Raw genomic sequence first — 16,330 nt, 5'->3', positions numbered from 1 at the left:
ATGGCGCATGCTTTTAGGGGGTCCGACAACAAGCAGCCACAAGTGTGGGCAGCAGCACGTGCGAAAGGGCGGCGGCGATCATCTGCATGGCGAAAACCAGTGGGTTAGACGACAGTGTCGTGGCGCAGCCACCGAGCCCACAGAGGAAGGCATAGAAGCATTGGTCAAAACTGCTCGAACAATATTCGTGCCCTGCTTATTGCACTACAATCCAAAACGCCCTTGAACAGCTGGCATTTTATGCGGAATCTCAAGACGGCTGCAAGAGCAGAGGTGTGTGATACTTATCGTTTACGGGTTTTACTGATGACGTCACTGGTACGCAATTTCATTCTGCCGCCGTACTACGGGGCCACTGATGGAGTCTTCACTGAAGTCGAAGCATCGGAGCACGGCGAATGCCATATTATTTCGTGAAGTTCGTAATCTTTTAGTGTTTGAAGTATTCGTGCGCAAATATGCGAAGAGTACACTACTCGACATGCATGTGCATCATTTACTTCGTAATATACGTCATTTTATTAACACAAGAAAATTTATGACAATCCACACTACTAGGCTTGTGGATAAACGCAGAAAGAGACTAAAATCCAAGAAACAAAACAAAAGGTGAAGATGGAAGCGAAAGAAAAAAGTGAAGAATCTGTGAAAACACAATCTCTGGACTTTACAGCAAAGAAAAAGCCTTGGTTTTGGTCCTGCACCCGTCACTACAGTCGACAAGAGGTGAGATGTACAGTCTGGATATTTGCTACACGGGCATAGGTAACGGCTGAAGAAATAACGAGCTCCTGGCCAACCATGCAGTGGCATTCTCTGATGCCTATGTCTCATGCCGTTGTCGTTTCGTCAAGCCCTCGTGCAGGTCGTTAGTCATGGACAACTGACGGGACGCACTGATCTTTAAAGGTATTCTGTTTTTGGCATTCTGTAAGCATCCGTGCGCCTACACTGGACGTGTCAATTTCGTCCGCTGTTGAAGCGCTGATTGGCTGAGTGCGCCTGTCTTTTTCTGACGCGTACCCCAGCCCAGTCAATCAGAACATCAGCAGCAAATGAGACACCGGATAGCCTCCCCCCCTCGCCCTAGGGTGCGCTTCGCACTATTACTTTTCCCTATCAACGGTACGTATCCGTTTAACCACGCCGGACACCCGATAGCTTTGACAACGCATTATGCACAGCACATGGGGTGAGCCATTTCGCTGGGAGAGTCAGCGCTTGGGTTTATCACGGAGGAACAATTCAACGCAATGCGCGCAGGTTTGGATTATTCCTTCGGCAAAACGAGTTTATATACCCCACATAACTTGAGCCAAGAATTTAAAAATGAAAGGTGCGTCGGACGCGAAATGAACCGAACGCATACTATTCGCAATAACCTATAGCAACTCAGATAATCTTTTTCTTTTCCTCATAACTCAGTAATTAACTTTTAATTACCCAACTGTTTAATTATTGGCTGAGGACCCCAAGTATGATAAGCAGATTTGTAGAGAACCTTCAGAAATCACCGATCGATTTGTTTTCTTGGCATACGTCTCACGTGGTCCTTTTTTCCGGGTTGTGAAGAAAGCCCACGAAATGTGAAAACATGCCATGTTGTGGGTTGCGAAGAAACCCCGCGAAATGCGAAAAAAGCCATTGGGGACTTCCGCGCCGACGATGTGCCTCTCGGAAGGCGGGGCACTCCTGAGGGCACCGTCATCTCACCCACGCTGTTTAACATCTGTATGATTGGTCTTTCCGAGAGGTTGGCACGCCTAGAGGGCGTCAAGCACACCATATACGCCGACGACATCACCTTATGGTGCTCCGGCGGCTGCGAGAACAGAATCGAAGAAACCATGCAGGACGCGATCGACGTGATCGAGAAGTATCTCCGCCCCACCGGACTTCGCTGCTCCCTCGCGAAGTCGGAGCTTCTGCTTTACAGAAAAGAGAAGGGAGGCAGACCCAAAGATTGGAAGCCAGTGTCCGAAAGCAGCATCAGTCTTCGCACTTGTGACGCGGGGGGGGGGGGGGGGGGTGATACCCAGGGTGGACGTTATTCGGGTCCTGGGCATGTTTGTCGTATTCAACGGCGGGAACGGAACCGCTCTCCGCAAAATTATCGTAAAGCCGGACAACGCTTTCAACCTCGTTCACAGAATCGCAAACTGGCGCCGAGGAATGAAGGAAAACAAACTCCCCAGGCTTGTCAATGCCTTCTTACTATGTCGCTTTACGTACACAATTTCTATGCACAACTGGCTCAGAGCGGAGCGAGAAAAGATCAGCGCTCTAATCCGCAAAGTGGTCAAGCGGGCACTCGGGCTACCCATCAGGACCCGTACCGAGGATCTCCACAAGCTTGGGGTGCATAACACTGCTGAGGAGATTGCCGAAGCCCAAGAACGCCTAAGCCCAAAAACGCCGAAGCCCAAGAACGATAAGACCTTTGCCATTGTTGTGGTCGACTGCAGCGGCAAGATTTCCAATAGCACCTCCATTCGCACTTCAGACCCCGGAGACGCCGAGCAAGCCGCCATCGCACTCGCCCTGCTAGACGGTCGTGGGTCCGAGATATACAGCGATTCCAAAACGGCAGTTAGGGTTTTTGAGAAGGGTTGCATCGCCAAGCAAGCTGCTCGTCTTCTTAGCAGCTCCAGTCGATATGCTCTCACGCATCACTCAATCCGCTGGTTTCCCGCTCACATAGGGTCGGTTGAGGGTGCTCCCCCGAACCTCAATGAGTCTGCTCCCGAGGCTGCGTGTGACCTCACCGACCGCGCTTCCTCTGCAAGAAGCACCGACTCTCTTCCTCCCTACGGCCACAGAGACGCTCCCGCTACTCACAGCGATATTATTAAATTCTTCTACATGTCTAGAAGGGTCTTTCCACCACCTGGCCCCAAGTTGAATAGGGCGCAAGCCGTTTCGCTTAGACTTCTGCAGACCAGCACGTATCCGTGTCTGCCCGTTCTCCACGAGGCTTACCCGGACGTGTATCGTGACGACGACTGCCTCTCCTGCGGGCGGACCTCCACTCTAGCGCACATGCTTTGGCATTGAGGGTGGACATACCCCAAGTTCATCAAGCAGCAGTGGGACTCGCTTCTGCGTAGCCCCGCTCTACAAAAGCAAATCCTGGCTGTACGGCGTGCCCGCGACCGGGTCGGTGGGCTAGACCTGCCTGTCCCGACGTGGGACAAGCCGGGTGCGCGACGAGTTCGCGTCCTCGCCGGGCCTGGAATAAAGTTTCTTCACTCACTCACTCACTGAAGCCACGTGACGGAGTGTTTGCGCAGTGGTATTGTGGTGCTCTCAAGCGTGCGTTCGGTGAATTTCGCGAATATATTAGCATGTTAAGCGGTTATATGATCGCGGTGGAGTTCCTATTCATCTGTGTCAGTGACACGTGCAGCATTTTCACAAAGCAAAACTAGGGCGGGATAATATCAGAAGTAAAACTCTTGCTTGGGCTAGTTGGTTCATGCTTGAAGTAAGTAAAGGCAAGGCGCAGAAGACCAGGACATAGGAAGAAGAACACAAACGACAAGACGGGCGCCCGTCTTGTCGTTTGTGTTCTTCTTCCTATGTCCTGGTCTTCTGCGCCTTGCCTTTACCTACTTCATAATATGAGAGCAGCATTTCGGGCAGGTTGGTAATCCAATACTTAAATGATATTGCGCGACAAGAAACGACAGGGACGTGAGAAAAGACACGCCAAGCGTGGTTGGCGGTTGGTGTGTCGTCTTCTCTCACGTCCGTGTCGTTTTCTGTCGCGCAATATCATTTAAGTAACGGGATAATGTGTAACGCTTCTATTCAGATGGTATTTCACGCACTTTTTCAAAGGGCCAAGTGGCGGCCGGGATCGGCTGGCCGTGTACAGTAGTTGATAAGAAGGGAATAGATTCGAGCAAAAGGAATTCATACATGCACGAGCCCGTTATTTGTTATCCAGCAATAACCTTCTGGCTCGTGGCTGGTACAAAATAGACCGCCGATTCCGTTAGGACGCATTCCGTGTACGATCTTAAGATTGGCAATAAATAGTGGATTGGGACCATGACTTCAGAGGAGACGTAAGACGAGTAAGTGGACAGGACGAGCGGTACTGCTCGTCCTGTCCACTTTATATTTTTACGTCTCCACTGAAGTCGCGGGTCTTCTTTAAACATGTCGGACCAACTGGCCCGAAGTTCTCCCCTCGTAAATAGTGCACTCATTGCACTGCTTTCCCACCCGACATACCGCTGTTTGTGGAAGTCTCTGCGAGAGCCGAGACTTTCAGCGAGAACTCGGGCTCAATATCGTGGATGCCGGCCGGATATGGTCAATCCGTGGTCACAAGGAGACATGCAGCGACCGGCGAGACGCATTCCGGCATATTTGCGCCCCAAGAGGCAACAAAGGCCTCTCGCAGTGTGCTCACCCGTGGCGCCTGCGAGGTCGTCCGAGACCTTGCCGAGGACCATGGCGAAGGCCAGCTCTACGCTACCCTCCGCGGTCTTGTTGAGCACGCCCTGCCAGAAGTGCGCGTCCACCTGGTGGCCCTAGAGCAGACTGCCAGCGCGCACCTCGTTGGACGCAATTAGCACCTCCGACAGCAGCAGCAGCAATAGCAGTGACGAAGTGACGCCGCAGATGCGCACACCGCGGTCAGGACCGTCGCCCATCTTGGTCACGTGCCGGAAGCTGAACACTAGCGCGTTCTCCTGTAGCCGAAAAAGTCAGCAAAAGAAAATGTCGTGCACCTTAAAACAAGCAACGTGATTACATATATCTAAGTCATCATGTCAAGTCGCGTAGCCGTATATAAGTCTTGCATGGCTTTTTCAGATAAGGTCCTATCTTTTCGGGAGGGATGCGCGAGTAGTGATGCGCCCACGGACTTAGAAACTTGAGAACGTTTTGAATTCTTGCGATTGTGTTGTAATTCAACAGATCTTGGTGATTCTTAAATCACGTATATGCTGACATATAGCAATATGTGTTCTCTTGAAAAAATACAAGTTAGTTGAAAGTCAGCACTTGTCTTCGTTCCCCCTTTTGCCGTCCTTTGTATCGGTTCACGCTGTTTAACAAGATGTAAGTTACAGCCTCCTTTTATTTACTTTTGCAATACCTATACCGCTTTGGTGTCGCCATTCTCAATCGCTTAGTGGTTCTCCAGTTTACAGTGGACCCACCTGCGAGACGTTGAAGCCAGTCCTCTCTGGTGGCGAGCTGACGCGTGTGTCGGCAGGGACGTGTGCGGCGAGTTTACGTGCTCATTTCGCCTGCGTGACTAAAGAGTCCGCAACACGCTTCACTGAATATACGATCGTGACATGTGTTAAGGACGTTTCAATGAAGGGTCCGTTTTTTTATGTATTAAATGTGGCGACGTATAAGCATGACACGGTTCGCCGTCCCGTGATCTCGACTGCGATTTTCATCGAATGCCGTATAGTACACTTCATGCAACCTCGTGATGTACAAAGAACTCGTTTCCTCCACAGAGCACAGCGTCCCGTGTTCTTAGCGTACAAATGCCGAGGGCTTCGCCTACCTGCAATATCATGTCATGCCATACAATCAAGTGACGCCCTGACTTGTCTCGTCACCCCGCTGTTTAATTACAACACCTTGCGATGCTTTGTTAGGAAGGCAGCGTCAACACTATCATTACGTACAGTCCTCCTCTTGCTGCGTTCGCCGAGAGACAATGCAGATCATTTACTCTTGTTGCTGACACGTTCTGCATTTTGTGGGGAGGAACTTGTCTTTTAGTGTATTGGATGCTGTGTAGTATGCACGCTATAGTTGCTCAGTTTAAGAACGTGCATTTCAAGTTTGCAAGTTATGGAACGCAAAACAATAAAGCGCACTCCAAAATACCATTTTTCTTGTCTACGTGGGAACTTTGGTTTTCGCCGGGCCATCATAATCTTAAAGTAGGTCAATCCTCACAATGATATAGTCACAATGAAACCGACTGAACACCGCTGCATGGCCCCACTCAAGCCTAACGCACGCAAAGCCCACTCTAAACCCTCTTACGAAAATGTGGGCAACGTTCATACTTAGTACGTGTCTTACGTTGTACGCGTTGATGCACGAGGAATAGCACGATGCATTATCTGCTGGCTCGCAACTGTTGATAGTCCACAGCGTCACCTATTCAAAAAAAAAAAAAAGGTGCGGGTCCATTGTGGCGTCCGTGGTGGTCCTGACGTGCCCTCGGAAGCTGGCGATGTCGTGGCTGCTTATGTCACTGGAGATTGGCGGCGATGATGCTGCCTCTTGGACAACAATTTCAGTTGTGCTCCTCGAATTTCCGTATCATCAAAATTGTTTATTGCACACGAATTGCGAACTCAAACGACACCGGAGGTATAAGAGAAACCATAGATGAAAACTGTGTGTTAATTCTGATCGCTTGGTACGCACAGAAATAGGGAGTTTGGGAAATACGTACCGCAACCATGCATATTTTCGCACACAAAGCCCCGCGTCTTCTTGCATTCTCCTGTCACCTTTCTGCGTTTTTGGCGGCACGCACACCGAGGCACACTTTTGTTTCTTGTGCAGCGCTTCCGGTTCACCTCTTGAGACGACCGGAAGAAAATTCAAAATAAATCAGAAAAATTGAAAAAATACCAAACAGTATAAAATTCATCGGTTTCTTTATAGATATCCAAGCCTCACTCACCGAGCATGATCGGAGTAACAGCCCCCGCGGGGTACTGCAAACGTCTGGGCGTGGGAGGATCGTGTGACCAGGTTCCAAGACATTACGACACACTTCCACTTACAAAGACGCGTATACCCATTCCCTCACGCTAGGTTAGACAGGACGCAAGCAGCACACTTCGGACAATTACAAACGGATTCTTACAGAAACCCCCAGACTCATGCATGCCATGTATCCAGACATGTACACTAGATGCACATCGTATGGCGAGGTTGCCACACTTAATCACATGATATGGGAATGTCAGCACTAAACAAGGAAGTCGGGCAGTGCCGACCCCTCCGTTTCTTCCACTGCGAGACTCCACTCGCGCTCGAAGACCGCACTGCTCAGCTCGAACCTCACAACACAACTCTGGGCCGTCCAGCAAGCCGAGGACGCCGTTCTGAGACAAGGTCTCAGAACCGCGTCCGTGGCAGGTCCCCAAACATACTAAAAAGACGCCGCACTCAAATCTGATTGGTTTGAAAATAAAGTTTACGCTCTCTCTCCTTATATATATATCAGAGCCAAGGTTAAGCTACAAGTTCAGTTACTGAAGTATCTGCAATAATGAGAGTTCATTAGAAATCACACATTACCGCACACCAAAGCACAGAATCGTAAACTTTAGACACCCGCCACGTGAGCCAAATTCTCTGGCGAAATTCCTGGAAATCCCGAAGTAGAATGCAAAAGATTACGTCACTAGTCACTAATGACACACAAGAAGGTGGAATAATATTTAACCGGCTAATTAATAAATTGTAAACAGTTGCCTGCGAGGTAGTTTCGTGTGTTGCGTTCGCCTAAAATTGACCTAAAGAACACCTGCCCCGATGTGCGAGTGCCACTAAGAGACACCTGAGTCAAATATTAGGGTCGCCTACCATTTTTTGGGGCATACCGTGGTTTGCATCTTCCAACTTTGGGCTCGAAGAACCTGAAACTCCATAATATCCACTCTCCATAATCATATAATGCATAATATATAACTCCACAATATATTAGCCATAAATGTTTATTTCATGTGTCGTGTCTGTCGCACTTATATTATCACGCTTACTTGCCACAAGAAGTCGCCAGAAAGGAAATGTTCATTTGTCGGCATCAACGATTTGCTCTTACCCGTTCGGAGGATGCTATCCACTCAACCACTCAAGCACACTTTACGCACTCATAAGGATGTAAAAAATACATGCTCTGAACTAAACCTGCAGTTGAAATCTTTCTTGAACGGTGTTTGGCGACTTATGGTTTATAACCGATATTTACGGCGAGTCCGGTTAAAAGCTCGCTTGAATGTTAATGTGTACGAAGTCTATTTATGCTGAAACCATGACAGCTTTGGGTGACCGGGGAATCGTGTTCGAGAAAAACGGGCGACTTGAACTAGAAAAAACCCCGGCCACGGCGACCGCACTTCGATGGGGGCGAAATGCGAAAACACCCGTGTACTTAGATTTAGGTGCACGTTAAAGAACACGAGGTGGTCGAAATTTCCGGAGTCCTCCACTACGGCGTGCCTCATAATCAGAAAGTCGTTTTGGCACGTAAAATCCTATGTTAATAAAAATTAAAAAATATTATAAACTAAAAAACTAATCCCGCTTAGGTCCAGCCCCTCCCAGCGAACTCCGGTTGCCTTAGTCCTGCGTCAGCCAAGTCCTCCTTGTCTTCCTAAACAGTCTTGTTAAACAGTCTTGTTAAACAGCGCAAAAGACAGGACAAGAAATGAACACGGTACAGCTTTGCTTCTCGTCCTCAATTTTGTCCTGTTTAATACTGTTATGATTAATATGTTATGATTAATTATGTCATGTATAATATTGTTATGTTTAATACTGTTATGAACCCTATTGTGCTTGTTAATTTGGTATACTAACCATGTTAAAGTACCAGAACTGAATTCTTCTAAACAAAAAAAAAGAAGAAAGAAAGAAATCGAGAGTCACTTTGCCATGCGCTAATGAGGATCAAGGCTAAAGCCTGCACGCACACAGAACATTGAACAAATTACTTTGTCATTCTCATTAGAATGCGTTGTTACTTCCTATTATTTGTTTTCTTTTTACGTGTTTTTCTCTTTACTAACTACTTTTCTCTTGCTCTCTTTTTATGTCGCCTAGACATCGCCACTGATTATGTGTGGTTAATGGCACAATTAAACGGCCGCCGCAAGTCTGTTAACACCTTTTAGTATCATGCCCTGGTGCAGTGAATCAATTTCTTTTTATTTTAAAACTGTCCTTATCCCTAGACCTCATATTTCATCATTATATGAATTAACACCAAAGGTCGTGAGTTCGACGCTCGACCTTCAGGATGTGAATTGCAATCCAACTTGAGAAATGGCCGGTTCGCCCACATCTCCAAGTTAGTTCGCCTGAATTTTGGTGCCCTAACGCTGGACAGCGAATTTTTTACCCATGAGCCATCTGCTGCTTTCGCCTTAAAAGAAAAGAAAAAAAAAAGCAAAAAATACATCCTTTTTTGCGAATCGAAACTGAACCTGAATGATATCTTTCACACCTGAACCAAGCCATTAAAAAAGAAGGTATCCCAATAAATAAAAATTGACAGTGGGACTTCAACCCCAATCCGTCGCGTCACCGTCGCGGTCACCCAACAGTCGGTCGATCAGCTGGGCTAGGTTGAAGCTGAGGCGCACTCGGTATTCTGCCAAGCACGCCTGCCCAGCAACAGCGCACCTGGATCCCGCTCACTCACGAGGCCGAGGACGCACACCGTCATCCCACCAGCTAGCGGGTTCAAATTCCGGCAACGGTTTTGTAGGTGCGCTACCATCACACACCCCCTACACCTAATCTAGCTCTGGAATTCAGACCCAGCAGCTGGCCAGAGCCGAGTGAGTGCTTCGAATCGCACGGCCGCGGCTCTGGTTATTCTACAACGAGTCATTAAGCTATAAGTTTATTCCGTGCACGTGCGATGCGCATGGGAATGAATGGATGGAAACAACTTCATTTTAAATCCAGCCAAGTTTAACTCGTCGCTCAGCGAAAACCTGTCGCTCTCGAACACGCGAATACCACGCATGACGACAAAGGAAGGCGTGACGAAGACGGACCGACGACGGAACGATAACGACGGCATGAGAGAGAAAAGAGAGAAACGAAGAAGGAAAGGAAAACAAGGCGGTGCCCGATTGATTATCCTACGCTCAGAGAATGGGAAAAAGAAAGACAATGAAAAAAGAAAGATCACCGACGATTACGACATACCCTGATGCGAAATTTGTCTTTCTTGCGACACCCCCTATACGTGTTTTCATTTCACGATATGTGGGCTTGAGCGGACAATGTGTCTCGTGCGGCACGATCCAAACGGAGCGAAGTGGGGAGCGTCTGCCTCGCTAATCGGGGCATCGCGAGTGGCAGCGTGTGGGTGACACGTGGGTGCGATTTGCAGGTGCCGCCGCAGAAAGGCCTCCGTTCATGCAGCGCTTTGTTTCCCTAAAGACGAAGCGCGCTACTCCGGCGCCATATCGTAGCCGTCGTCGCTGCACAGCCAGTCTTGCGCGGCCCTACGCTTTTCTTCTCGCGTATTCGTTCCACCAACGACGAGAGCGGCCGTTCGACGCGGACGTATCTTAATTACTTTATCGGCTTTATAGCTGTAAAATATAGAGACTTCTAAAACACCTGCATTTATTCACAGCGTAAAAACGCTGATTATTAGTGCAGAAAATGTCAGCTCACTGTCCGGTCTCCGAAGTGCCCTCCATACTATATATAAGGGGGGTGGAGTTTCGGCGTCTCGAAATTCGTTAAGTCTTTAGGTATTTTCATAATGCAACGTAAACCTCCTTTACCGAGAAACAATGACCAGGTGGCGACACTGCCTTGAAATTCAATCACCGCCGCGTTGCGACGTCACGGATTATGACAGGGTCCACTCGAGCCTACTTAATTTTTTTACCGGTAGGCACGAACTACACGGCATTCCAAAAGAGCCCAAGACTACGAAGCTTTAGCTCGTGCACTTCTATATAGATACATGGGAAAACAGAAATCGATTTTGCCGGCAATCATAACACCGAAATTTATTAGCTTTGTTGGATTTGAAAGAAAGTGCTCTAATCTAGTGACTTCTGGAAGCGGAATTGTGATTTAGCCTATCAACTTGTTTTAAATATATTGTTGAAACTCACTATTTAAAAAATAAAACTATAACCTTTATAACACTAACTCAGCACCGAAAAAATAGCTAGGTTTGTATTAATCGTGGCAATCCTAGGATAAGTCGCCAAATTATTCAATGAAGCGCAAGCTGAAGCAATGTAGGAAAAAGAAAATACTTTGCCTTCAACAGTTCCACGTACTAAAACATGAACTTGCCCAAAAGTTAAAGTTAGCAAAGCGTCATGATTTTGGTACGACGCTCCCCGAATTTGTCAGAAATGTTGTCCAAATATTTTGGCATTTTCTAGGCCAGAGATTATCAGTTGACCGAAATCCAAATTAACAATGACGCTGTAAACGCCTCCATGATCATGGCGCAAGGTTCTAATTTGTATTTTCAAAGCGTGTTCCTTAAGGAGTGGGCAATCGCAGCTGGAATTCACATTGAAGATCCTCGTGAAGTACCAACTATTTCTGTGAAAGGCGTTTTGTCTATGCTGCGTAAACTCGAAGAAAATATCGACGGCCCGCGTTGTGCCAATTCATAACGAAAGGGGACAAGCTAACAATATCTAATTATCGGCCAATTTCAATGACTTCCTCTTGTTGCAAGTTGCTTGAACACATAGTCTCTGGCTATCTTAACTCATATCTTACATTTTATCACCTGTGCAACATGGCTTCCGGAAATCAATGTCCTCTGTGACGCAGTTAGGACATTTACGATTTTGCCGTTGTGGTTGATAAATCAGGGCAGATTGATGTACTTATTTGGATTTCCGCAAAGCATTTGACACAGTTCCCTACTGTAAATTTATTTATAAATTATAAAGCATTATAAAGTAATTATCACTTACCTTGGTTTAATGCTTATTTAAAACACAGGACACAGTACGCAGAGGTTAATGCTTGCTAATCAGAAACGCTTCCACTTACGTCAGGTGTACCCCAAGGAAGCATCTAAGCCCCGCTACTATTTCTAATTTGTGTCTATGATTTGCCCGCTACTATTCCCGAAAATGTCTTTGTCAGGCTTTTTGCAGACGACTGCATTCCCTTTAAGAGCATAAACGAACAGAATGACCATTATTGCATCTTACAAAATTCGCTATTAGCCGTTCATCAATGGTGCGTTAAATGGAATATGCAAGTTAACCTACATAAAACTGTCATCGTGCGAATTTCGCGTAATAGACAGGTTTCTACTTTCTCTTACAGCCAACTAAATCATTTTATTGTGGAGGTCACACGTTATAAGTACTCATGCACCACATAACAAACGATTTAACATGGACAGCCCATATTTCAGACATTTGTTCTTCATAATTTTCCAAGCTGTGCTTTCTGAGACCGAAGCTTAGAGGTACTCCAAGGAATCTTAAACTTCTCGCATACCTATCTTATTAGATAGAAATTAGATAGGCGTCGATATTATGGGGGCCGTTCATAAAGAAGGATGTTTACCAGCTTGAGATAGTGCAAAGGCAAGCGATTGGGTTCATCTATAAAAAAACACAAATGGTTAGATTCACCGACGACACTAATGAAAACCAGCCACCTCCTATTACCTTATGTACTTACAAAGATGTCCCGTTTGATATTCATGCATAACCTTTTGATACAAAAACTAAACATAAAGCCTGCCAGAGTACTTAAACAACTATCGTCTAGACGAACTCAGACTCGTTAACTCAAACAAATGCTGTTTCTAGAGCTTTAACAAAACTAGATGGCTGGAAAATGGCCCCTGGAATATATATATATATATATATATATATATATATATATATATATATATATATATATTGACGATGTTTTTCTGATTTAGCCTCATGGGGAACAGGAACTGCTTTCTTTCATATCTGATTTTAACAATGCCCATCCATCCATATCATTTTCTCACACGTATTCTGCATCTACTATTAACTTCCTTGACGTCAGCGTTTCAGTGCTAAATGATGAACTCTCTACTGCCCTATACAAAAAGCCGACAGATAGATGTCAATATTTGCACTTCGATAGCAGTCACGTTAAACATTGCAAGACTAGCATTCCTTATAGCCAAGCCTTACGTTTTAAAAGAATTTGTTCTGAGCAATCAGAGTTTCAAAAGAATCGCGGTACCCTAAAGAACGCTTTAGCCAAACAAAATTACCCACCACAATTAATTGACGATGCAATAAAACGCGCAGACGTGCATGACCGAAGGACGCTTCCTTGCATTAAGAACAAACCGACTCCCTCACCCCAGACAAATATTGTCCTGACCCACACTGCGTCAGTCTCAACTGTTTCGCATGTGTTAAAGAAACACCACAATAGTCTAATGCAAAATGAACGCCTCAAAAACATATTCTCTCATCCGGCTAAAGCAGTATACCGTAAAGCTAGAAATATTCGAGATATACTAGCATCATCATCTAGGACTGACTGCCCTGATGCCATCAGATGCCATTCTTGTCGAAAACCGCGATGTAAAGTATGCCCCTACATGGTCACATCGCAACAGGTTACTAGTACGTCTTCAAACTTTTGTTTAAAAATCAAAGGCGATTTCGACTGCGAAACAAAAAACGTAATATACATGCTTGAGTGTGCACTCTGCAAAAAAACGGTACATCGGACAAACAGAAGGGCCTTTCAGATTCCGCTTTAACATTCCTAAATCCCACGCTAACACGTTGCCCAACCTGCCCATCTCAAGACACGTGCATCTTCCTGACCACTCATTTGATAAACTGAGAGTCACGTTGCTTGAATCTGGTTTTCGTTCAAATTATGATAGAGAAGCCCGCGAATCCTTTCTTGTGTATAAGTTTGATACCGTCGCGTGTGGTATGAATGAATGTGTAGGAAAATTGAGTTGCCTTTCTTTGTAGCCCGTCACTTGTCCCTTCTTCTACTAGTACGTCGCTATTCCTCTTTTTCTGTGTCTGTGTTTGCTTGATAACATAGCACATATTGAGCACATTGAGCACGTTTTGTTGCCACGTGGCGATTGGTTTTTTACAATTCATTCCGATGCGTTTTTATGCTTTGTATTTTAGATGATATGTTTGCAATCGCCATCGGTCTATACACGTGTCAGCTATCCTTTGAACGATTCGGTTGCATTTTGTTCGCCCATTTTATTCGTTTTTCATGAAAGCGTATCCTCATTTGGTTGATAAGCACATGTATATTAACTGTACTGACACCATGGAATGTAGTCTGATAAAGGCCGGACCCCGGCCGAAACGTCAATAAACCGCTTCATACGCGCGTCTGCTTCACTGTATATATATATATATATATATATATATATATATATATATATATATATATATATATATATATATATATATATATATATACATTGGCTGGTCACCATATTAAGTACAGGTAAATACTATATGTATACTTCAACGCACAAAACAGCGGTTTCTCAGAACACTAACTGGAACGCCAATGGATTTCGTCGGACACTTTGTAATTTAATATGTTGAAACGGCTGCAGTCTAGAGAATTCGTTCCTAGTGAACACGCATTGCAAACTCAGCGGCCATGTTTCGTAGATTAAAATTATTGTGCGTTAAATTAAGCAATCAAAATGTTAATTGGCGTAATTCTGCTAATTATTCTAATTGGGTAATATAGAGCAAAGGTTAGCTTGCTGTCGGTCATAGGCAATATTTAAGGAATTGGGTGCAGCAAGAAAAAAACGCCCTGTATATATATATATATATATATATATGTTATAAACAAGTGGATTTATATGATGTCAAAAAAATGTCTAAGGACAAGCATGAGATTCACGTTTTATGCTAACTTTGTCTCAGTTGTCACCATATTTTGAAGAAATACTACCGTACTTGCTGCATCGCTGCTTGCTCGGTAGCTTTAGGATGCACATATATCTATTTGTTTGATGTAGCAAAATAATGCTGAATTTTTACTTATGGGGTATTTTGCTATTCAAGATAGCCAATTATGGCAACTTCTGCAACCAGCCCGGGAAGTGTACGCTACAAGAAGGTAAGTTTTTCGTAAATATCGTTTAAAGAATTCTCATCTCGGACAGAAAATTTTGTTGATGGGTCCTTATTAGTTATCCTGTTGATGCTAACGAAATCAATCAACATTCAGAATACTGCTCCTACTTGTGCCAGTTTTTGCAGGAATTTCGAACTAAAGCTGCAAAGCTGTAGAAGAAGAGTACAGAGCAAGCAATGCTTCTAAATTCGTTTTCCTCATCCGCGTCACTAATCCGCATCTTGGCCAATGCTCCATAATGGGCACAAGCCAACAACCGAGGGCAAACAAACGAACACCCTCCAGCCAGCTTTGACACGAGCACCACGACTTCGCAGTGTTCTGAATATATCCGGTGCAGTTTGTCCACCGATATTCGAATGGGTTGGTCTGGTGGCACATGCTCTCCCAAGGGCTTCCTTGCTCTGCCTTGCGCTCCCGTTCTCTAGTTCATATTCCACAAAAGTCAACGAAGGATAGTGCAGCTTTTTGTTCACGTGTGCTCTTTATCCGACTTTCGCTACTTAATAAATAAACAAAAATTGGAGGACGCTTAAGCTTCGCCTTCAAGAATGGAACGCGACAACGTTATCGCACCCCGTTCGCACTGCCTACTCAAACGCGCTACGCCAGCCAAACGTCGCGATCGGCACAGATAGCCGGGCCCCGACGCGCCATGAAGGCGGACGCGATCATGGGGCGAGTGGCGCGCCACGTGTCGGGGCAGCGCCGTACATTGCGAGGAGGGGGCATTCTGTGTTTGCCGCAAGATGGTTCTGCGTGTGCGCAGAGCGTAGAAGAAATGTAGCGGAAACGTACTTCGCTACTCGTGAAACTGCGACTTCTGTAAGTTACATGGTCATAATTACCGATATACACCGCAATATAACTTTCTACGGCACGTCTCTAATGCAACACCGCATTCACTAGAGGCGATTTTGTTCCGTTTTCAAGAAACGAACTCGTGGCTGAGTGTTCAAAAACATCCTTGGTGCGACGTCCCATTCCCCATGCCAGAACCCAAAGAACTTGTCCCAGCTTACTGCACTACCACTTGCTTGACAGAAACTTTTAACAGCATTGACGGTATGCATTATACTTTCATGATCAACACAGAAAACGGCAATGTCATCAGCGTAAGCAAAAAGGCTTACCTCGGCTTGATGTAACTGAAATCCACGTATCGCGTTGTTCCTAATTACGCTTAGACAAAAGGGCTCAATATATATGCAAAAAAGAAGCGGTGATAATGGGCACCCTTGTCTGACCGAGCGCTGTACAGGTATGTATTCACCTACTGTTTTGTTTATTATCAATCTCGTCGTACATCCGGCGTAAGCCATCCGCACTCCTTCGCTGATCACATTGCTTACATTCACATATTCAAGCATACATAGAAGCAGACCGTGCGGCACGCGGTCGAATGCCTTATCAAGGTCAACTTGCAGCATAGCGACACTTAGTTGCGTTG

This window comes from Dermacentor andersoni, chromosome 4 (genome assembly GCF_023375885.2).
Source record: "Dermacentor andersoni chromosome 4, qqDerAnde1_hic_scaffold, whole genome shotgun sequence".
Classification (NCBI taxonomy): Eukaryota; Metazoa; Arthropoda; class Arachnida; order Ixodida; family Ixodidae; genus Dermacentor; species Dermacentor andersoni.
This window is presented reverse-complemented; position numbering follows the sequence as displayed.